A 24,473-nucleotide genomic window follows, 5' to 3' on the forward strand; every position below is an offset into this window, starting at 1 on the left:
CTCTCCACGGCTAACACGCAAGCCTAGACGGTCTTAGTTTGCACACTCTGAGAATCTGTTGATGGGCTTTTCTGACATATTGACAAGGCTGACGGCTGCTTGAACTGCTCCTTCCTACATAAATCCCAGATTGAAACTCAACCAAGGGCTGTTTTAATTTGGGATGCGACAAAGAGCCCGTTAGGGAGGGATTTTGCTGAAGGGGGTTTTACCAAGTAGAATGCAAATATAAGGAGGAGACTTATCTTTCTTTATCCTTGTACCACAAAAAGAGGGAGATGAAGAGCTTGTTTAGTATGCTCCTCCTGTTCTTTGAAAATGTCCTTGCTTTTTATCAGATGGATATTAGTGGCTGCATACTCCTTCCCTCTCATTTCAGAAGCCTTATCTGCATTCCTTTCAGTTCTATCATTCATCATCTCTTTTTAATTGATGCAATCAAAGCAGCATAGACAGTATGCTCAAAGAAGTCTCAATTAGCTTCCACACATAGAAGTAATTTGGACAATGACATCATCGTTTTTTTTTTATTTTGTCTTTATACTGCATGGCAACTGATTTGAAATAAGATTTCGAGACGTTCCTCGTCACACAAATATGACGATTTCCAGCCATCGTATGCAGGTTGTCTACATTTTCAGGTACGCAAAACTATTTGGACAATGAACCTTATGCACGTCAACACATTAAGCATTTCCTGTGGAAAGGTCAGATGTCATAACAGATTCCGTTGTTATTACGATCCAAGTTATCGGGACGCCAGCTGATGCGAGCTCTGTCACAAACATTTAATTCGGAGCTGTGCAATAAGTATATTCAATAGTTCGGTGCTGGTAGTGGGCATCAAAGATTTGTACTTTACAAAGAAGAGAAGATAGCCCCGTTATGCTCAGCGCTGTGTGCACAACTGCAAAGGAATTAGAAAGTTTATATTTGCCAAAACAATTTCACTATCACTACGAATATAAAAACTGTCGACAGCTGTCGAAGATGTCTCCCTCGCCATTCCACGCTGCGGAGCCAGCCGCTTCCATTACGAAGCTCCCCTCAAGGGGACTGAGAAACTCTCGCGCCGTGAGCACATTAATTCTGTCAGTAATATATGCTTGTCATTATTATTTTATCAATTGTGACGTTTTTTGTTTTCATAACCCCAATTTTGTTGCATCTCCACTGCACAATGACTATGACTAATGACTATTCTATTCGATTTATGTATGTTCAATCTTTATGTACAGCACTGTGGTTGTTTATTTTGAAGTACTCTATAAATAAAGTGTCTCAAAGATTAAGCCAGGCAAGTTTAAATACACACAGACCTGCACAGTGAAATGCCATTTAATCAGATATGGATTTTTTTCATCACTTTGTCGTTATTTGGATAACTGAGGCAATTCCAAAGCTAATACTTTATTCACGGTAACAGCGAGCTAAGTTTGACTCTGTCATTGTTGTCAGATTATGTCTACTGACCAACACGCTACATTACACCAAACGCAGAATCTTATATATGACCAAACGTACGCTTTTTTTTTTTTTTTTATACTGACAAGCTGCCGCTTAGTCCATTTATTTTTTTGGTGAGCCAAATATTGAGTTACGAACGAGCGTCAGCCGCTAGAGCAGTGCTTCTCAATTATTTTCTGTTACGTCCCCCTTAGCAACAAGAAAAAAATGTACACCCTCCAGCACCACCCACTCTCCGCCGCAAATATAAATACCGTATTCTTACAGCCATACGACGCGCTGCCTCAAAGGGCGCAACACCAGTTGAGGGTGCTATTTCCGTCTTTAATGCATATACTAGGCGCGTTACAAGGCGCTAGCTCGGCTGCTCACGCTAGTTCGTTCGCGCTAGCGAACCTAGCTCGTTCGCGCTGGCGCGTTCGCGCTAGCTCAGCTGATGCCAGCTCACCAGGACTCAATCCCATAAGGAATCGCTGCCAGAGGTATCACCCCATTTCAATGACAGATGTCATGAAACTATTAGGAATCACTTTCAATAACAATGACTCTAACCAATACAAGGTGTCTTGGCAATAGTCTACTAGACAACGTCAGGGGAGGGACTTCACTGGTCACCACACTCCTTAGAGTCACGGTTTCAAATCAAAACCAAAAAAAAACTCAGCATACAAGCAAACAATGAAACAAAGAAATAAGATGAACACAAAACATGTATCTCTCATGCCATCAATATACCCAAAAGAAATAAAAATAACACAAAAAGATGATAGCAATGGCTTCTTGGGAGCCACTCAGACTCAGCCAATCACATGGCTGTTTAGAGAGATGTGCTGTTGTGCTTTGGGCTTTTTGTCTGTTGTCTAAACCTGGGACGTTTCTTGCTTGCAATAACATAAATGAAAAGACAGACTACAACATTGTGGACAGCAGCCCTTTTGTCCAGCTTTCTCCTACACCATCACCCAAACACCATAGTCACATAATGTATAAGTCACGGTCAATTAGAAGCATAGATGAGTCAGACTTTGACCAGCAGGGTGTGCTAACATGCACTCCGAACAGCCCAATGAGTAAAAGGGTTGATGGTCGCGAGTGATGCTTAGTCCATATAATGGGCGCGTCGCTTTACAAGGCGCTTTGTTTGTTTTGGGGAAGATTTGGGACTTTAAAGAGCGCCCTATGGCCCGGAAAATACGGTAATAGCATTTTCGCTGCAAAACAAACAGTTAATACTTGCTGCGCACAATGGGAAAGGAGTGCTCCTTTGCCAACTAGTGGAGTGGATGTGCAATTACAGTCTATTGAAGAATGGCGGAAAAAAAGCATGTTCCCCATACTTTGGAGGAAATAAATCTTACTGGGGTTTGGAAAGTAGGTAAATTAGGCAACAAAGTCATATGGGAACATGGTGCAGGTGAAATGTTCTCAAGGAATATGCAATTTGATTGGTTTGTTGAGTCACGATGCAGACATGAAGCACCATTGTAAGCAGCTGAAAACAGAAAACCCGTTAACCTGTTTGCGTTCTTACACATGGCAGAGAGAATCAGAGGGAAGAAAAATAACTGACGGCAAAATTGGTCAATCATTTTCGAGGTTTTTGAGGACGCGTGGGAACTCTGTAGTGGTTGTTGTCGTGACTCAGTTTTTACCACCGTTTAAAAATTATTTTTTTAAGATTTTATACAATGCAGTGCTATTTTACGATACATTGCTGTTTTCCTTATATACAGGTAACAAAACATAAGACAATTAAGGTACTTGGACGGGACAAGAAGTAATTTGTAAGTCAAGGGAGAACTGTATAAGGTAAAATAATAAACACTATCATTGTCCAAATATAGACAAACTGTATCACCTTGTGTCATTTTGTTTTAATATATATTCAAGTCCAAAAATATTTGGACATTGACACTGACAGTTCTGTACAACACTACAATGGATTTGAAATTAAACGAACAAGATGTTCTTTAAGTGCACACTTTGAGCTTTTGTTTGATGGTATTTACATCCAAGTCAGATGAGCGATGCCGGAATTATAGCAGTTTGCATATTTAACTCCCACTTCTTAAGGCACCAAAAATAATGTGAAAATAGCCTGCTCAGCTATTTTATGCTCAGGTGGGCATGTACGGCTCCTAGTGGAGTTTATTAAGGCAAAGAAGCTTAATGTTATGCAATGGCCACATCAACTACCTGACCTGAATCCAATTGTGCGTGCATTTCACTTGCTAAAGACAAAACTGGAAAGAAAAAGACCCCCAAGCACCAACAACCAGGACTAAAGCTGCAGTAGAGGCCTGGCAGAGCATCAACAGCAATGAAATCCAGCATCTGGTCGTGTCTATGTGTTCCAGACTTGAGGCTGTAATTGGCTGCAAAGGACTTGCAACCAAGCATTAAAAAGTGCAAGTTTGATTTATGATATGTTCATTTGTCTCATTACTTTTAGTCCTTTAAAGAGTGTCATCTTCAACATCACCTGAAAGGGACGCGGGAGCCTATCCCAGTTGAGTTTGGGCGAGAGGCGGACTACACCCTGAACTGGTCTCCCGCCAGTCAGAGCGGGAACTGATCCCACGCTGCCCACACGCAAGTCAGGCAAGCGTACCGCGACACCATCAGCGACTCTCCCTTAAAATCTGGGAGGCACATATACAAAACATTCACTTTCTTATGCCATTCACCTGATTGGGATGTAAATCCCCTCGAATTAAAGCTGAAAGTCTGCAGTTCAATTCACTCCAAATCCATCGAGGTGTGGTTAAGGGACAAAAAGATGAGAATTTTGTCAATGTTCCAATATTTATGGACTTTACTGAACATCACTCTCCTGGTGATTTGCATATTCAAGGACCTGTTAATGCTGTATTCGCATGCAGATGCATTTCTCACGGTAAGACAACCAAGAAATACGTAACTGTGCCTGCACATGGTGCTGTTACGTGCCACACATACACTGTCTTGGGAATTGGTGACTCATTAACTCTGCCGCTGGCTGATTGATTGATACAGATACAGGCAGGGCGGCGGGGTGCATTCCCTTTTCCTATATCTTTTCCATCTTCCCTCCCCGCTCTTTAATGCTTTCTCACTCCTTCCTTTCTGCTTTACCTCTGCTCTCCTGCTCTCTCTCTCTTTCACTGTCTCGCTCAATCTGTGTCTTTTTCTCTTCCACATTGCCTCAGCATCCCGGAGCCACCAGCGGCAGCCAACAAACATCATCACTCAGGGGGAAGAGACTTTTTTTTTTTGCCCACACACAAGTGGACTGACACGCAAAGCAAACGCACTGGAGGCAAGGCGATATGGACAACAAGAAGCGGTATCATGTCCAGCAGCTGCGTGCTAACCTGTAGTAAGAGGAGGCGCAGCGCTCTCAGCTCCACGTCCGCTTCGGTCGTCTAAGCACCTCCCATTGCTCACCCCTCCACCCACCTTGAGCGCTGCCTGGTGTTACGGCTGCTGATGGGCTGGCTGGAATGACCCTGGAGAGCAGGAAGCACAAGAAGATGCGTTGAGGGGGGGCTGGCGCCTAGTTGGACAGCCTGATCCTTCATCCGTGTTCTGCTGGGCAGCACACCGCTGACCTGCGTGGCGCATACATGCCCATGTAGGAGGGCATGGCTGTACAGAGCGAGGGTTGACAGTAATCACACTGGACCAAAGGACCTCTACAGAAAGACGCACAGGTGAGAGAACAGCCTCATAAATATTCATCTGCGACAACTAAGCATGTTTGATTATGTTAATCTGTGCGATCTTTGATTATTTGCTGAAGGTTTTTGCCGTGATGTTTTTTGTGTGTCCTGTTTTGCTGCCATTGCCGCGCTGTCATTGATTAGAAAACAAATGGGTCTGTGGATGAGCACTGTGGCAGCATGATAATGGTAGATGTCTCCTGGAGGACATGGTCCGATATCCATCACACATCTGATGATAGTGGGGATGCAAGGGTTGCATGGGGGAGATATTAGTGGGGGGGGGGGGGAAAGTGAAGGTCTGTGGCATTTCGTGTAATTTGAGATAGTAGTTTGTGGCGAGAGCTTTTAGCTTTGCTGAGTTTTATTTTGAATTCTAGTACAGTAGCAAGCATTTAAGAATTACAGTAATTTATATGATGGCATACTAGCTCACATACAATAGTATAAATTTATCACCTGAGGTGCCAGACTTTGCCCTATAGAATTATGATCTTACAGTACAGGCTTCCGGTACCACCAACAAATACTGAGTGCTCCAAGTACCATCAGTGGTGTAGTAGGTCCAAGTGTGCATGAAAAATACGAGTCACCTTCACATTATGCACAATTAACATTAACACTGTGCCTGAATGTAAAAAAAAATTCAAAAAAGTTAAAGACGGCTAAACTGTAATTGGCCAGTGAATCTTGAGCCAGAGTACCACTAGTGGTAATACACTTGGAGAATCACTGCTAACTCATCACAACAGACTTTACTCACATGCTAACTATGCTGAAACAGACTATACCAACTAACCCTGTCTGACCAGACAAGAGACGCTAACAGAAATCTAACTGAGTTGAGCAAGTCGTGTTCAACACTAGATCTTTGGCCAGCTTTTAAATGAAAGTACAGTGCTGCAAAAAGCCAAGTCTATAAGCATGAGTGGTGAATTGTCACATGGACATTATTACTGCCAATGCAAGTTGGGTGCAGTAACTTTTCTGTGACTCCTGCCATAAGCTAAAAGGGCCATAAGTGTTCCCTCCAAATTCTCCTCTAATCAACTTGGGCTCATTACACGAGTGTAAAATGGTTACTGCGCTTTTCATTTTCAGTAGACGTCAAACGCAGAGGCAGCAACAGCAACCCCAAAGTGCATTTTAGAGATTGGTTCGGGGTGGATGTGCTTATTCAGTGGTGCCTGTGGCTGAGAGAGATGAGCTGTCCAGTGCTGTTGCGTGGAGCATACATCACTGCACACAGGGCTGCGGACCCAAGAGGAATCAACAGAAGGAAAGCCATTACTTAGATGACCAGGCTCCTCTGATCTCGTCATGTGGCAGGGCGTGTTATGGAGACACTGGACATAGGCGGACGGAGGGAAGGAGACAGGTAGAGCGCGAGAGCGACCGAACACTCTCTTTAATGCCGAGATTAATTCTAGAAGGCAGCACATTCGGCGTGCTGGAAATATCAATATTTTTCATTATAGGTTTGTTTCAGAGAGTAAGGTGGCCAATCGTGACGGCCGCCAAACATCTATATGGAATCCAATCAGGCCAACAGAGGTCATGCCGGCAAACTGATGTAGGCGTCTAAAGGTTGATTTGATGTTCTTTAGCAGGAATGATATTGGATATCAAAGCATTTAAAGCCAGTCAGTCAAATGCATCGTTTTGTACTGGTGACTGTGCAGTTGATCCCGGCTTCAAAAGCATGGATGGACGATGAATCATGGACAAGTCTGTGCTCTGTTTGTGTACATTAGACAAACACAAAAAGCTGTTATGGGTTGACAACTTTGGTTGGCCACATATGGAGGAGTAGCCAAGCATGGGACAAAATGCAAAAACAAACAAAGCCTCTGATGTAATGACACCGCCGAACATCAATATGTGTTGAGAACATTTTTAAGTGTTGATCTTTTGTAGGGAGCAGTTACATGTACAAGAGAGACACAGTGACAATCTTTGCTAAAAATGGATTATGGTGACGGATCAACTGGAGTTGATAGGCAGGGATAAGAAACTGGGGCAGGCAATCCAACCCCAAAGATATTTTTTTTTAAATACAATTTTGGGGGATTTCTTTTATTTATTGATTTTCTTTTTTTTAAAATTAATTAATTAAGTTTTTTTTTTTTCCCAAATCCCCAAAAACCTTTCAGAAAACATTGACGTTCACTATACGTTTTACGCAAAGAATGTGTGGAAATGGGGGGGGGGGGAATCCCGCAAAAATAGTGAAATCCAGAATCAGAAAAAAATATTGACAGAAAAAAAAGGAAATAAATCCGTTAACATGCAAACCAACGGGGGCCAAACTGCGACTATGCAAGGGTCGAGTATAGTTTTAAGTTGTAACAACAACAATCGGAATATTTGCGCTTGCATTGCGGTCTAACATAGCTCTATACTACAACAGGAGTAGGCATTGTGTTTTTTAGCAGATTAGGAATGATATGAAGAACAAACATAGCACCTCAATAAAATAAAAATTCTGAGTGAGTTGATTTATGCAAAAAAATGTCCGACATCCCACTTCATTTTGTTTTGTTTTTTGTTCAACAGTTTTGAGCCCAACTTGAATGTAATTTGCATTGGAGAAAAAAAACGTATTTTGTTATTTGCTTCAAACCCTTTATTGTCAGGACGGAATAGGAAGAAAAAATGCTAATTAAAAAAATTAACTATATTAGAAGGAAATATTTTGCTTGCATACACGTATTTTTATTTATAACAGCATTTTTGTCATAGACCTGGTTAGGAAGTTCCGCGGTTGCAATTCGCAGACCAATAGTCATCATTTACAACTTTAACAGAATAAAACGCTCTCTTGATGAATTAAAAGGATGACATAAATGTTTGCATTGCACATCATACCAATAAAAGAACTCTCTTTTAACATTACAAGTGACACCATGAAAGGCAGTTAGCCAATCGGTGGCTAGCTGTAGCGCATCTAACATTAGCGATAGACCACACACTGCCTGAACTTCAACCTCACACTCTCGCTGTCTCTTTGCCTTGCTCATCCTTGGCAGACACTCTATTAACACACACTTGAAATGTGTGAGGCTGCTCGAGACATGTACTGTACCCCCCACTGTACTATATATTCCGCATGCCGTCGTCAGAAGTGCTAATAAGAAGACAGAGAAAGCAGTCAAAAAACTCTCATTTAGGTTCCCTTGTGTAATTCATAAAGACAAGTTTTTATGGCATGTTTAACTCAAGCTATGTTATTACTATTGGCTTCATATGTTGACACACCCCTGTTCAAATGGCAGGTTTTTGTGCGAGAAAAAAAAACAGACTAAATGAATAAAAACTAAATTCAAACCTTCCACCATAATCTGACCTATAACATGTACAACTCAACTCAACTTGATCCAACTGAACATTTGCACTTACATAATAGGTATGCATGTAAAATTTACAACCGTTCTAAAATTCACCCCCTAAAAGACTCTGTCGTGATGTAAGGGCTTTTTTTGTGATGAGATTTATGACATAATGACACGCCCACTTTTGGAGCTCAGCTAAAGTATTCAAGAGCAATTATGATAACTCATTCACAACGAGCCAAGTTAAAAAAAATGGATATTTGACGTCTTAAGCCGTCAATGGCATTAAATGAGTTAACACAGACCCTGACTAGTATATTGCGTACATTTAGTTTTGTTAAGTGGCAGAAGGCAGCCAGCAGCCAGGCATGGATGTTTACAGCACCACCACTCGGGTCAACAATTAGCTTTTGGCCGCCAAAACAGACAACGTTAGCACAAAATAATTAGTTTCTTACCGGCTAGGCCGCTGCAGCAGTCGAGTACGTTTGAATACATCATCGTAATATGCACAAGTCTTCTGCCACAGTTAGCTTTTTTTGTTTGAATATTGTTAACTAATAAAAAACACAAATATGGCCCACCACGAAATACAAAAGTCACTTTTCATCTTGAGTTTGGTCTTGGCAGAGGTATTAACTTTAATGCTAAATTCGAATGGAAGCACAGTATTGTACAGGAAACTAATAATTCAAGTGAGAAATGACTGCAAAGGGCAACGTTCCAAGCAAGTGATTTCTACATTTCATGTGACATTTTGGAAACATCCTGACTGATATTGTATGTATTGATGCAGTCCTCACAGTTATATGACTTTTTACACTAGCTGTTGTTGTTTCTAATGCATTTCTGTTGCGTGAACTGATAGTGAGTTGACAATAACTTTAGTCCATGATGTCTGTGCAATAGATAGTTGTCACTTTAAACTATCCCTGATAACACGGCGGTTACCAGGTTTAAAAACATAGTCTGTTTCTCGTCGGTGTGTGTCTGTTGTTTTTTTTTTTTTGTTTTTTATTGCAGTGATGAGTTGTCATCCAGTGTTTATTCGTCTCATATTCATGAGAACACTTTTGTGCACAGTCTATGCTTCATTTTCGTTCACTCATGTTTAATCGCTGTCAGCAGCAACATTTCATCACGTCACAAAATGGAACAAAGGGACCACAAAAACGAGAAAACACTCTGCCAATCAGTAATGGACTAACGTAAAAACAGGTGGAAAATTACAGCTAGTAGAATATTTTTGTTAGATTTTTTTTCCCTACTGGATTGGACATTCTTTGCATGCATTCTAAACCAAAATTCAGAGAATGTCAAAGAATGTTTTGCTTTTTGTCTTTTTTTTAACACCAGTGAGAAGCACACTGTTATTTACAGAATCAACAGTGAACACTTGCGTCATATCAGAGTTAAATTGATTGTGTTTTAGTTTTATATTGTATCATTAGGTGCTCAGGCGTACTAACAATGGTCAACTCATTTCGGTATCATCCGTCAACAGCAAAATGGCCGCCCGCCCCCTGTGATGGGAAAAGTGGGTGGATTTTGCTGCTTAATTCATATTCCACAATATTAATCAGAATGCTGAGTTTAGATTAGTGGGGCGCATGGAACATATAATTGAAAAGAAAATGTTGCCTTGACATCCTCTTTAAGAGTGTCAAAATGTTACTTCCAATTTGATTGCATAATTAATAAGGGTGATGCTGACAGATTGACTCAGGAACAGTTTATTATAATTCCGGTGGGCAAAATATTTGCCAAATCCAACCAAGATTGTGTTCGACCTATCAGGTTCTATTTTGACTTGATCATAATTTGAGTGTTGCTGCAAGTAGGACAAGAACTACTGTCACGGCCAAAACATTTTTTTTCCCCCTCACCTTCATATGAGGTAGATTATATGTATTGTCCCGTCACATTCAATAAAGAGGAAAAACAGTTTTTTGGATGGATCTGGAAATTTAATGCTGTGTTTCCACTGCACAGTTTCAGTTGCCATCAACTTGCCTTTGTGGGCGTGTTGAATATCCACCACAAAATTGTGCCATTAAAAAAAGATTGCCACAGTCGGACCAAAACACACTTCGGACACAAGAAAATGGGAGTGAACAAGTGTCCTGTATTTTCTTCACGTGGTTGTTATCAATGGTAAAAAAGCCTTTTCTTCCCCAGTGTTACTTGGTGAACTACGCATATTAATCTCTCTCTCTTGCTAGCACATCACTGAATTTCACACTTGTGCTCTGCAGCGTAGTGTAGAGCCCTTACCTAAGTTGGCCTGCATCCCAAACTATCAGCAGGGAATCGGAAGAGAAAAACACTTGAAACAAAAATAAAACGTTGCTTATTATACAACCCAGCAAGACACATTTGAACTACGACAGGCTTGTTGCCTCACTGGCCCCGATTTACACGGGATTGGTATCTTTTCCATCATGCTGCCTTGCTTGTCTGTACAGATGTTATTACTGTAATGCTTAACAACGGCGGAGGAAAACAACATTATGTTCCTCCTGTTTCCATGCTGTCAGGTATAACACTATTGCTCTCTGACATAATCTTTTGCTTACACTAATGCACATCACTTGCAATTAATATGAGTGTGCATGTACTATTTCCGGGGTGAACATGCCTAAATGTCCACTGAATACAGACAATTCCATGGCAGGGGGTTGTTGTTGTATTCTGTCACCGTAGTAATAACCAAACCCAAGCCCCACATGTTGGAACATCAGAAAAAGACCACCTATGTGTCTGCAACCATGTTGTAAATAGATGACTGCAGTGTTTTCTGCAGGCTCTCTTGTTCTCGCTCTTATGACATTGCAGCCCTTTCCATTTGTCAACAGAGGGAAAACAAGGACCTTGAACGTATCACAGATTTGTGGGCAGTAAAGAGGAAAAACATATATTTTTCAAGAAAGGACACTTTTGAAAACAACAGCTTGAGGAGACGTCGCAGTGGTAGGAAAGGTGCTTCTGTAGGATAAATGAGTACCTAAGTCAGGCAGACATCAAACAGCTCTCTGCCAAGCTACCTTCCACATGAAAAAAAAACTCAAGACAGAAGCAAATTTTTCAGTCTAGGGATTCATGTGTGAGAGCAAGAGTAGTATTCAGACATATTTTTACATTAATATTAATATTTAATAATCAAAAGAATTTAATGGGATTCACTCACTGTCTTCCCCTCTCCATCTTCCACCAGTGTTGACATCTTTAAAAAAAAAATTAAAAAAAAAATATATATATATATATATATATATATATATGCTTAACACAATGGGTATTAATGGTAAATGACATTCCATAACTGTCAAAATAATACCAAAACAGCGCCAATGCAAATGTTATTTTTTTCTTTTCAATTGGCTAGTAAAAATATATATTTTTTTTAATGGAAAAGTGACTCGTTAGGTTGTTATAATTGAACACATTAAAATAATGAGAATAATAATGATGAAACATTTTTCAAAATTCAAATTTCAAAATTCAGGCCAAGATCAGATATGCAAAATACGGCAATATGAAAAATTGGCCATAGGGCAGAGTTTGATTTGAATTTTTAGTCATAATAATAATAATAATTAGGAAAAAAATGTTAAGGAGCATTAATAAAGCCACATTAGCTTGTTAGCCACCGCACTCAGTCAGGAACATAGCAACGATCCATCAAATGATCCATCAGCCATTTTATATCAAGGACAAAAAAAGCATTTGAAAAATTATTGTAGTCGACTTCATGCATTCCATCTGAAAAGGCAAATATGCTTTGGCTGCAGTCAGAGACAGTTTATAATTTACTTCTGCTTGGTCCATTTGCACCGTACTGTACTGAGCAAACAATACACACGTGCAGTTACATGTGTATCATTGCACAACGGTTGGAAGAAAAATGAAAAGAATGGGATTGAAGTATTTTCCCCAAGTCATCTATTTCACATGTTGTATTCTGCGTGGACACAAATGAGTTAAAAACAATGCAGACAAACAAACAGACCAAACATGTATTCATCCTCAAGAGTCACGTGTTTGTTCCTCTAAGACTCAAAATATTGCTGATAGTCAAGGTTTTGACTGCGGCCAAGAAGCTAACGCAGCTTCACTGACGCTCATTACCGATAACTAAAATGTGTCTTTTTTTCATTGTTAATTGAAAATGCTAAGAACAATTAATACAAAGATTCCAAATCAATATTACTGTGAGCTGTTAACTGAAGGCATAACAATATCCTGAAACAACACTTGGATCATTAATTTCAGAGCACCCTTGGCACCATGATCTGCTGTTTGCTGCAGTGGCACAATAAACAGTCAGGACCCGCCCCGCTGTGACTCGAAGGCAGAGGGGCTACCCTCTATGTCCACCGGCGTGAATCCCAATGATCAGGCACCGAACAAAAGAGACAACAAGTATGCCCGCACCTGCTTGGCGCCTTTTACCATGGGAAACTTCAGACTGACAGAGGGTCCAAAGCCCTCTCAAGCGGACTGATACCAGAGCATGTGTGTGTGTTGAGGTGAGCCAGTCAGAACCTCCCTACCTCGGACACCAGCTCGGATTCCTCACCTGTCACAAATGTGATATTCTACATCCCGGGTGCCAGCTTCTATAAGCGGCGATCGGACCACCTCACAATGCGCGCAACCTCTTGGCCTCTCCCACATGTGGTCAGCCCATGGGAGCTTTGAACCTCACATAGAGAAAAAAAAAACATACAATTTGATGTGACCTCAAACTGGAATCAACCACGTGCCTATGACAGGCATGGCAAAAACTATGCAATTCCGTTTTGAATCAAGCTCAACCTGGAGATAAGACGCAAAATATGCAGTCTCTTATCCACTACAATATGCATACTGGACTGGATATTGTGTCCAATAGATCTCTGGCGGCTCTGGTGGATTTAAACTAAATCAGTCATTCTACAGCCTTTCATCTGTTACATATACGGACAATCTAACAGTTGAATATAGAATGTTCTTGCCAAAAAACAATCATCTTTCTGTGTCTTGCATTTGGTAAGAATTCATTTTTCTTTCTATTTGTTTGCAAATAGACAAAACTCAAAACCTTAAATGGTGAACACACAACCCAGCAACTGTTGCAATTATACATTGTCAACATTAACATTTCACAGATGAAACATTGGCTACAAGAAAAACAAAAAAAAAAAGCTGGAGCCCTTTGACGATTTCCAATCATTACAGGTTGCAGAAGTAGTGCACAGTGTAAACATTCAAAAAATTGCACTGTGTGGTTGACATATTGCGATGTCATTTGTTGAGGAGTATGAATAGAAAATGATATCCAGTACAATATCAAATATTGTGTGCCCTAGCAAAGATGATCATGTTAAATCCATGGGTGAATAGACAATGAATGTGTAATGTGACGTACTGTTACAGTGGTATGCAAAGTGATATCAAGGGGTACCTTGTATTTGTCCAGTTCATTTATACAAACTGCCACCTGTGCTCTCAGCTTTATAGCCATCATTGTCATGATGAGAATCGTCAACATTTTCTATGTAATTGCCTCGACCTTCTACCTACGGCGGTGCATCGGCATTCTTCTCCCCCTCGCTATGTAATCATCATCAACATCAAGTGAGATGAGGTTCGGGAATGCAAGGTCACAAGAGTCCAATGATTTAGTTGCTCTTGGTATGCATGAATACACATGAACACAACCCATAAAACCTCCAATTCTATTTTTAATAAGTATTTATTGTCCTTTACAGTGTAGGGCGTGTTAGTTGCAAAATGCCATAAATGACTATTTACGTGAATGTGAAAGTGATGCATTTCTTTACAATAGTACTGTTTTTGTAATGAGTTACTAAAGTTTAAGTTACTTTTTTTAACAACAAAAAAATTCCATATTAGAGCTGGTAAAGTTAGTAATCAGGATCTTTAACTCTAGTGTGGGCTATAGTGTTAAATGTTTCAACTATGTGGTGGGAGATCACTACCGATCAATATTTGTATCAATGAGATATATTTTCCATTTAAAAATTTTGAACTGATATTTTGTCCAGTAAATAAATAATACCAGACTGTAAACCACAAATGAAATTATCAACGTACTCATATTGCTTTACACACAAATAATAACGATTATATGATGTGTTATTTTTCTAACGGAACATGCTAGCTAGCTAGCCAGATATTAGATCTATCGATTGATAGATAGATGAATACATACATAGATAGGGCATGTGTAATAAAAGCAAAACTGACCTGACTACAGTTTCTTTTACTTTTCACAAAAAAAAAGAAAAAAAAAAAAGTTTGAGCAGACTTGGACAAAAATCTGGAATTAAATGCACGCATGAAACTAGTTCAATGGGATGTGTTGTAGTTTGTCTGATTTTGGCATAGCGTGATGCTATCGGCCACCGCAGCTCTTTGGCTTCGCGGCAGATGGATTAGCATTTTGATTGGTAACAGCCAATAAAAATGACCACTTAAATTTTATGACTACAAAAATCAATTTTCCTGACGATAATGATAATTTCACCATGTACTGTCGTTGAAAGATAAATTGTGACATGTTTATTTTTCAGTGAATATGATGATAATATAAATTAGCGAATGCCATCAACAAAATGTGTCTTTGTCATGACATACCAGGAAAATAACAGTGAAAATTTAACTATACTGACAGTTTGAATATATATTAAAAGAAAACCTCAACTGTATCATTACACACACAATGCCAGTGATGCATTGTGAGAAAGCAGTTGCACTAAATTACACAGTTAAGCTGATCCATACACAGCCTGTAAAAGATTCACCTTCACACATCCGCTGACATGCTTACATATTACATGGTGTGTGTCGATAAGCGCATTTGAGACGAATCACACTTACACACTATGGCTTATTTATGAGGGTATATAGATGTGAAATGTGGCATTAACAATAGTGAGAAGTGTGAAATGACACACATTAGATGCTTGTGGTATTGTTTCCTGTCTGACTTGATGTACAGATTCGAGCCGAGGGAGTTTTTATATATTGTAGTTGTTTTACTTCACGAACTGGTAATAATAGGAATACATAACCAGACATTTGCATAAATTAATAGATTGTGACTGATAATGCCGAAGAGAATTCACGCACTGTGTACACTGACCAGGCGTTTCATTACGTATACTCAGAGGTGTAAGATTTTAACAATAAGTTATAAGCAATCATCAACCTATTTCCACATTATTGTCTGTGCAACATCCAAGTCATGGTGGTTGTAAACACCTAATACTGAAATCCTATGGTACTATTTTCTTGACACATATTTGCATTGGTAGCAAATCGCTACTTTGCTTGACCCACCAAAAAAAAAAAAAGGTTGCATGTGTTTGTGCACGCTGCAAAAGCAATAGGCATGCTGGCTATGGTGTCACGCATTTCCAGTGATCTACGGTCTATGAGATGAGCCAAAAATTGTAGCAGCGTGCCAAAAAAGGAAGGGGGGAATGAGATGTGGATGTAAACAATGCAGGTTTCATTTACACAGCATAGCAAGCATCTCTTGTGGGTAAGAAAATCATTCACTGCAACGGCAAAGCCTGAAGGAAACAAACAAGCGGTAGGACACACCAAATGTCATTTTAATTTCATTGCAAGGGAATAAATTCTATTCACTGTAGCTCATAAGCTTCAAGCTAAGGAACCAACAATTTGAAGGAATAGAAATAGGAAAATGACAGACAGAAAGGGATTTACATATTTCACCTTCCATAGTGCATGACATAATTAAAAGATTAAAAGACCCTGGAGGGATTTCAATGCATGGAGGGCAGGCGTATAAGCTCATCACTGGAGATCTGTGATCCCTCAGAAGGTGTAGAAAGAACCACAAACTGTCATCAACCTACAGTAGAGCTGAGGTACATTAAAAGCATCAATCGGGATTGCTAATTGAAATATGAATGAAATAAACATTACACGCTTCACAGAACTACTGTGTTAAGGTATCTAAGATGCTCCATCAAAAACAAGAGACTTGGAGATGACAATTAAGTATTTTTATATATTAAAGTCCCCACAAAGTGAAATAAATTTGGCATGCCACAGATAAATGTTGTAAACAAACCTGACAAATTTAAATGATTAAAAAATTTGACAAACAGAAAATTAAGCTTCAAAATCAAACGCTTTGAGCATGTCCGCTAAATTTGTGACACGACACCCTGTTAAAAGATGGATGATACTTTGTCAAGCCTACACAGCCCAACATGTTTGGCAGAATACAGTAATGAATGAATGAATGAATGAATACAGCATATTTCACTGGGGCGTCATGGCATGGAAAGGCCGGCGAGGAGAGGTGCTAGCAATCAGCTAGATTGCAAGCTAACAGGTATATGGGGCTCTTAACGGGAAGCAGGCTTGTCCGCCACTGGCGGAGCTTGGTTTTTTCTTTTTTACTTCGGGCGTCTTGGATGACATGGGGAGGCCAAGGACATCTCAAGGAGTCCGCAAAACAAAAAAAATGTATAAACCCACAAAATTCTTGCTGATAAGCATTCATTATCTATTCCCTATGAGGGAAAAAAAATCCATAGAAAAAAAAAAATAGGTCCACCTCGAGCCCGTTGTTTTTTTTTTCCACGACATCACCGCCTCGCTTGGGAATTTAAATAACAACACCCAGCTGTTCTGTAAATTGTGGCATTCTGAGAAGATGCATTTTCGTGGTGTGTTTAGTCATAGCTTCCTAGCTAACTGCACGCTATAGTGGTAGAAATGGGCCTGGTAAAAATCACCAATTGTGCCAGATAACCACTGTTGCAAACAAAAGCTCTCATTTTTTTTTTACAGAGTAGGGGAGTGGTGACTCAAGCAGGTTGTCCAAAGTGCGTCACTGGGCACTGTTTTGGCCCTTCGCGGGCACCGCATAGGTCTCAGTCTTCACACATGTTTTCATCAGTCATCATCAAACGTGTAATGTATGATTTCAATTTACAGGTTCGTTAAACAATCTCTACCACCCGGTATGTGGCCCCACCTGTTGTTTTGTGTTCTATTTTGGAAGAGGTGTTTATTTGTTCAAGAGGGCAGCTAATTGACAGATGGCCTGCATTAAAGCAAAGGTAACTATTTCAGGGAATACAAGAAACGTGTACCCCTCTGTGAGAGCACCAAAAAGCTGCTATAAATTGATTTTAGAATCGCGCACTGACATGTTCTTGAAAATTATTATTGCGAATTGACTGCAATTGCTTGATGGAAGTGCAACACATATGTGAGCACACTCAGTGACATGTTCTTTTCTAATGTTCCTCCCTCCCAACATTAGCTGGATATCTTTGAGTGTGTTGTATGATAGGAGACCTACAACAGTTGTCGTCGATATATTACGGTGTCTAACTGATGAGATGACGCTCCCCACTGGTTAATTAATGGTGTGCCCATAATGTGAGTGGCCCACTCTCCAGTGGCTGTGGAGTGAATTCTCAGGAGAAGGACCGTAATGAAGTGCACTTAGACCACCTGCCGCCAAGAGTGAAGCCATGATTAAAAGTCACCAAGAGGTTCTCTCTCAATGGCTTCCCCACAAGTACAATATGCGACTGATTGATCCAAGACAAAACAAAGCCATCAGTTAAACATTTATCTATCACACAATAGCTGGATATGTTTCAGGGCTTCGCAGCAAATTGCATGTTTGTTTGTAATCTCAGCAACAAGGATGAGCTAACTTCTCATTTGTCATCTCAACGGACTAAGGTAATAAATAGTGCATAGTTGGTTTCAACGTCTGCTCTCAAAGATGAGGGGGGGGAAAAAAACATCTGGATTCAGACAAATACGGAGATAATGTCGAGAATGCAGTTAACACTGGCTCGGTAAATTCTATCAGCATGGAAAACCTCCTGACAAATACGCTGACAGCAGCACACAGCTCTGCAAACCTGAATAATGCACTTGTGAAAGTCAAGTCCAAATAAGACAAGAGAGCGAGACTGTGGGGATTTGTGCACCTCATGCTTCGATTTGAAACAATACTTTCTGATTACTTTTGTTGCAATATCACAAAGACGAAAATGCCAACTGCATTCTTTTTGCGTACGCAACAGTTTGATGAATATTTTTATTAATAAAAAAAAAATCAATCTGCATTTACCAATGATATTGTAAATTGTTTTAGCCCTTTCGTGGAGTCATTACCAGTTTGATTCAGCCAGATCAAGGTCATAGTAAACGAACGTGAACAGAACTAAAACTGCCAAGCATTTTCATAAACAAATAAAATAACAATAGTTAAAAAAAGATAACTAAAACTAGATTTCATATAATTCTTATCAAATTAAATAAATTTAATTTGAGCGAAAATGTCCTTCATTTTTTACTTTGTCAAATACCTTCAAACATTATCGAGGTCATAGACAATTCGTAAAGTATGAGCATTGTTGTTGATCAGTTTCTAATGGAGTCATGGACTTGGGCTGACAAAACAGCTAAATATATACAGACCATGAATAAAACATGTGTTCATGAAATTCTGAATGTTTCCAGGCAAGTGCCAGTTGATGCACATCAAGATATGATTTGAAACAATAAGCGCTAATCAGTTTTGGGAGGTTGATGAAGTAACACATTAACAGTTTCAGCATAAGTGCTTGGATCCAGCAGGGTTATACAGTCACAGCTGCTGAGATGTGGATTCCTGTCCTCTTTTTTCCCCACACAGTGGAATTGATATTGAACAGATATTGGATTTTGCTGGAGCATGAAGCCAAATTAGTCTGTAAGTCTTGCCAGCATGGATATTATTCATGAATAGGCCTTTGAAAGCATATTTACATTCATGTGAAGGTAACGGATGGCTTATGATTAAACCGAGCTTCTTCGCATTGTAGTCATATAAATATTCACTCCAGTAAAGCTTGCTGACATGACAGTGTGTGGTGTCAGACAGAGTCGGCATTCTAAGTCCTATCTGAACATATTGACTTACTGTTTATTGCCTCCCCCTACTAACTCTGTCTGAATATTTTACTGTCACATCAGTTCGTCTCTGGGTTCCTTCGCCAGGCATTTCGCACATTGTCAACAAGTGCTATTATTTTCTGATAGGTGTCTTACTTTTGAATTGAGTCCTAAATGCCTATAAGACTGGGAAATATCAGTTTCAATCCATGACTACAATCCAATTAATACGCATAGATAAGTGTTGATTGTTTTTATTGTCCCTGACAATTTTTGTCCATTGCCATGAGATAAATTTTGTTTTGTGTCATCACAGATTTAGTCATCAGTGTGCGTCATGTTAAAGTGTCATTTTAGTTTCTTATTTTCCCAGTTACGTGCATTCACTCACACCAGCTTCTAAGAGTAGCATGTATAACTGTAACTCAGCATCGGGACCTGCAGCGGCACTGGCACAAGCAGTGCTTTATGGCATCATGTCTTTGTGCGAATCACATTGTCGGTGATTTACTATCTTTGTGAGCATAAACGTACAGATGACGACAGCTTGCTCGGTTTACAAAAGAGCTCCGCTCACACCAACAGCGCTTTACAAAAAAAAAAAAAAAAAGATCCAAAATATCTTGTTGTTCATTCATGACGCATGAAGCCATGAAAATCATCCAGCAGAGCTTTTATCCATCCAAAAGAGGACACTCAGTGGTTATGAAAATGCTCAGCGCCTATTTTTAACTGAACCGTTACTTGAACCTCGTTGTGTATTTGTTATCACATAGTATCCGTGCATGCGGTTGTGAGCTGTCCTGTGTTGACTGGATTGCTTCTAGAACCAAAGCGGGACACAAAAGCAGATGAGTTCACATAGGCTGATGTTCCTTCCAAGATCTCTGCATCAAAATGTGAGAAAAAGAAATGAACAACGGCAACATGTAAATCGGTAATACTTTGGTGCATATTACAAATGACGTACAGCCCTACAGATTGAATTGCTGATTGCATATCTGGGCTGTAATTTTGAATCTTTCACCAGGTGCTTGAAGTTGAGCATAGTCGCTTACTTCTTTCCTCTGTTTTTTGGGTTGCAATATTTCAAGAAGCCCTTTGAGACAAATGAGTGTGGGATACGGCAGCTGGAGCTGAGTGGAGGCTTGTTTTTGAGAGAGGGAAACTTCAGAGGCATGTTTAATCAGCAGCTCCTTACCTAAATTGTTCCCAGCAGCTGGGAGAGGAGGACCTGAGCAGGTGATTACCAAGGCAGATGAGAGATGAAGCCCGGTTACTCAAATGGTACCAGCACACCATCTCACACACAGTTCATCTTCCACTTGACAGCTTCAGGACCTCCTCGAAGTGAAAGCTACTTTTTTTGATAGCTGGCTACCTAACCTTGATGCGGGTTTCCATGCTCAAGATGACATGATGACTCCAATGCAGTGAAGCATGGAGGAAGAAGAAATGCATTGAAATTTGGACTTTCAAGGGTAATACAAGACTGTGGCAAGGTTGCGATCACAATAAAATGCATTATGGCAGGGAGAACAGCCTTGTCGTAAGAATGTCACAGTTGCAGTGCTAATTGTGTACACCCATCTCCGCAAAAAAAAAACAAAAAAAAAACACTACTGAGCCACATAGACAGAAAAAAAAAATTTAAAACTGCAACAGTGGAGTCACCTAAAGTAGGATTGATCATAGACCTTCACAACTGAAAAAAAGTGAGCTAATCTTTCAGGCCCACATCTGAATTGCAAACCATAAAATTGGCAGTCACTTGTTGCTAAACTCACACACAATCCAATGGATGGAATTAAAAAACACACAGCCACTACGCAGCTTGAATGGCGAACCGATAGCTGACAGAGTCAACACAAGCAGTCAGACAAGCATACAAGATACAACAAAGTGTTCATATCGCAAAAGTAGAAAAGAAATCAGTGTGCATCTGGTGCAGTTCGAGGCCTGATCTTACAAGTCAACATTTCACCGTTTTAGTGTGAACGGTGACAGCTAAGGAAGTAACAAGCGCAAAAGCTGTGAAACTATGTCAGGAAAATTCAAATGAAGGGGTGCTCTCAAAACATACTTTGCAGAATTTCTGTCAACTACTGCAAGCATTTCAGTTTTAAATCTGCTATTAATATTATTATTAATATTAATATTAATATAATAATGTTAATATATTCGTAATGTATTACAATGGAGCATTTTCATCATCGTTAAAAGCATACATGACATTTCTTGGGCTATATTGGATTACATGTAATCTTTGAAATACTCAGGTGTCTTAATGCAAAAATTAAATTAGCGATTGAATGTATTTCCTTCGGTAGTATTACATTGATGTGAGTGTCCAATAGCTGTCAGAGTTAGCCGGTAGGCGAGGTGGAGAAGGACCCAAGATGCGAGGAAGCAGGGAAAAGGGGAACTTAAAGGGAATTTATTAACTGAATCAAACAAAGACAAACAACGTGGCAGGGTGCAAAAAATAACAAAGGCAAACTGAAACGTGACTAAACTGGATCAAGGACGAGGAACAAAAATAGTGACAAATACTGAGCGAGAACAAGAGCGAGATCAGGGAGCGGCCGTGACAGTCCGAAACGAAGCAGCGGGAGCGAGAACGAGAACGAGATCAGGGGGGCGGCCGTGACAGTCCTGGTATGGAGCAATGTTCCGACGCTGAGTTGTCGGCACGGGGTGGTTAAATAGTCCAGAATTATGGGCGCAGATGGGAGTCAGGTGTGCGAGGCTAACGGGGAACAGGTGCGTGGCTGGTGGGGACGGAGTGCTGAGGGGACACGCCCCTACTCAGCTGACCGAAATCAAAACAATAACAAAGGCATGGCATGGACGGTGACAAAATAATAACAAAACCCTGCCATGACCGACACGGGTCATGACAATAGCAATATAAGGTATAACACAACTTGAATGAAGCAATGCCGGGGAAACCAAATAAGATGGCGATTTTTTTTTTTTTTAGTTCCTGTAAAGTTGTCATTTTGACGGTACGAGGATTCCATCCGACAGCGATGATATGCAAATCCGTGGGCGCAAGTCTTTCCGAGTTGTGCCTCAACCATTGACTGAGTGACGCGAGTGCATCGAGCCTTGGGAAGCTTTTTGCGACAGTCTTGGCGGTTGATTCTCAGTTTTGCTCTTCAATGTGTTTTGATGAGTCGGAAATTTCCCTTGCAATCCGTAATGCAAAACCACTTATTTGGAGTCTTGGGACCCGCTGGCATTTGCGCCACTATTAAAATCGAGCCCTTAGTGTGCGTTGTAGTTGCTTGGGCAGTAAACACACTTAATCTGCTCTTGGCTCCTCCGCCATCTGAAGGAGGGTTTGGGCATGTCTTGATGAAAATCTTGTTCACAGTCTGACCCTGACGTTGTGACGTCGTATCGTATATTACATGAGTGGTGTGCTGGCAAACTTCACGAGCTATAGATTTGTCCCCTGTGACACCATCATTTCCAGACCAGTTTTTGCAGCCTGGACAAACACCGATTTGACATCCCCAGATTTGCAGTAGAAGCCTCAATGTCCACAAGGAAAATGACCGAGGAGATGAATTGACGCAGAGCGGGGACGTGACCCCAACTCCTGTCCCCAATCATTGTACACCTCAGCCTTTAACAATTCATTCCTCCTGCGCTCCTACTTCAGGTGAGATGAGTGCACTCTCTCCAGTTCAAGTGTAGCAGTCCAGTGCAGGTGACTTTAACGATCTCAGGTTTATGACGTTCCGTAAAGAACGACGAGAAGACTCGCGGCAGGATTGCTGAGGAGACAAACGGACACGGTGCAGCGATTCGAGGCCAGCATGAGCCCCGCCCATTTCTGCACATCTCACTGCAAATTTATGGCTCATGCTGATTGCAGGCGGAGCTGTTTTGCATATTACCTCTAAGCCCCCGAGGAAAGTGCGATCGCTCATAGCGCTGTTCAATGGTTTGTAACTTGATGAACTATGCAGCTTATAAAGGGGACAAGTCAGCTTTTTTTTTGCAATGGAAACTCCAATGCAGATGTTTTGAATCTCAAATGACACTAAAGGAAAACCTATTCTGCCGGCGCACAGTCTCATTTATTATATTTGCATACTGATTTCATCCAAAACATTCTCTGTTGACAAGGACATTGAGACATTCGGTATGTTTAATAAAATGAAAACATCTATTGAGATATCAACAGTTGTATTTCCCCCCCCCTTTTTTTTTTTTTTATATTGTATAGAACAGATGCACAGGATGCATTATACGAACACTATCATCCCGAAAACTGACAAAAGAAAAATGAATGTAGTGCATACATTGAGGGATTGAGGGATGGAGTACGAAAAACAGTAATTTCCTATTTCAGGATTTCTCATATAATGTGACATTAACAAAGCTCATCACATAATCAAATCACTCCGCGGATATTTTCCATTGAAGTCAGCTTAATCAATAGTTGAATCGTGAGATTTTATCCGACCTTTTTTTTCCCAGTCATCAACTCAAATTGCTACATAATGTAAGGTTATGTAACATTAGGCTCTTGTTTTGACAGTGTTATCTTTGCTCTTTGTCGTGCCTTTTCAGGTCATGATGAAATATTTAGATTATCGTATTTTTTGCACTCTGGAATATAAATCTCACTAGTCAAAAAATGCATCCTTTCAGTTCAAAATGGCTAACCATAACCAGCATTGTGGTCAAAGGCAGAAACCAAGTCGGTTATTGTGCCTTTTGGTGCTGTAAATCGTCGTGGCGTAAGGAAGTCGCCACTTTCTGGCAACCGGCGGTAATGCACCAAAACCTTTGCCAACTGGCAAGACAATCAACATAATTTGGAAAAAACGATTTTTGGTGCCATTCCGAGCTCTAATTTTAATTTATATAAGTCGCACCTGAGTAGAAGTCCCAGGACGAGCCAAATTATGAAAAAAAGTGTGATTTATAGTCTGAAAATTTTGGTCTATTATATCAAAACCATCACAGTTTGCTGTGTAAGCAACTGTATGCATTGTACTTGAATACC

General features: G+C 40.2%; 2 protein-coding genes across 7 annotated transcripts in view; one reads left to right on the forward strand and one right to left on the reverse strand.

Moving 5' to 3' along the window:
• The window catches only part of LOC148338421 (uncharacterized), a 154,053-nt gene that overhangs the window by 59,199 nt on the left and 70,381 nt on the right, over positions 1–24,473 (reverse strand). For 4 of the 6 annotated variants that reach the window (XM_088294496.1, XM_088294500.1, XM_088294492.1 and 1 more), the window contains one exon: positions 4,821–4,955. The gene's annotated coding sequence lies outside the window, so the exon portion shown is untranslated. Of the gene's footprint in view, positions 1–4,820; positions 5,142–24,473 lie in introns of all 6 variants that reach the window. The other 2 variants (XM_088294493.1, XM_088294494.1) reach the window with 2 other exon arrangements.
• Positions 4,587–24,473, forward strand: part of frmpd3 (FERM and PDZ domain containing 3) — an 89,107-nt gene continuing 69,220 nt past the window's right edge. The window contains exon 1 of the mRNA XM_088294505.1: positions 4,587–5,159. The gene's annotated coding sequence lies outside the window, so the exon portion shown is untranslated. The remainder of the gene's footprint in view (positions 5,160–24,473) is intronic.

Source organism: Idiotropiscis lumnitzeri, chromosome 4 (genome assembly GCF_059441095.1).
Source record: "Idiotropiscis lumnitzeri isolate Australia: NSW breed Sydney's pygmy pipehorse chromosome 4, RoL_Ilum_1.0, whole genome shotgun sequence".
NCBI classification, from domain to species: domain Eukaryota; kingdom Metazoa; phylum Chordata; class Actinopteri; order Syngnathiformes; family Syngnathidae; genus Idiotropiscis; species Idiotropiscis lumnitzeri.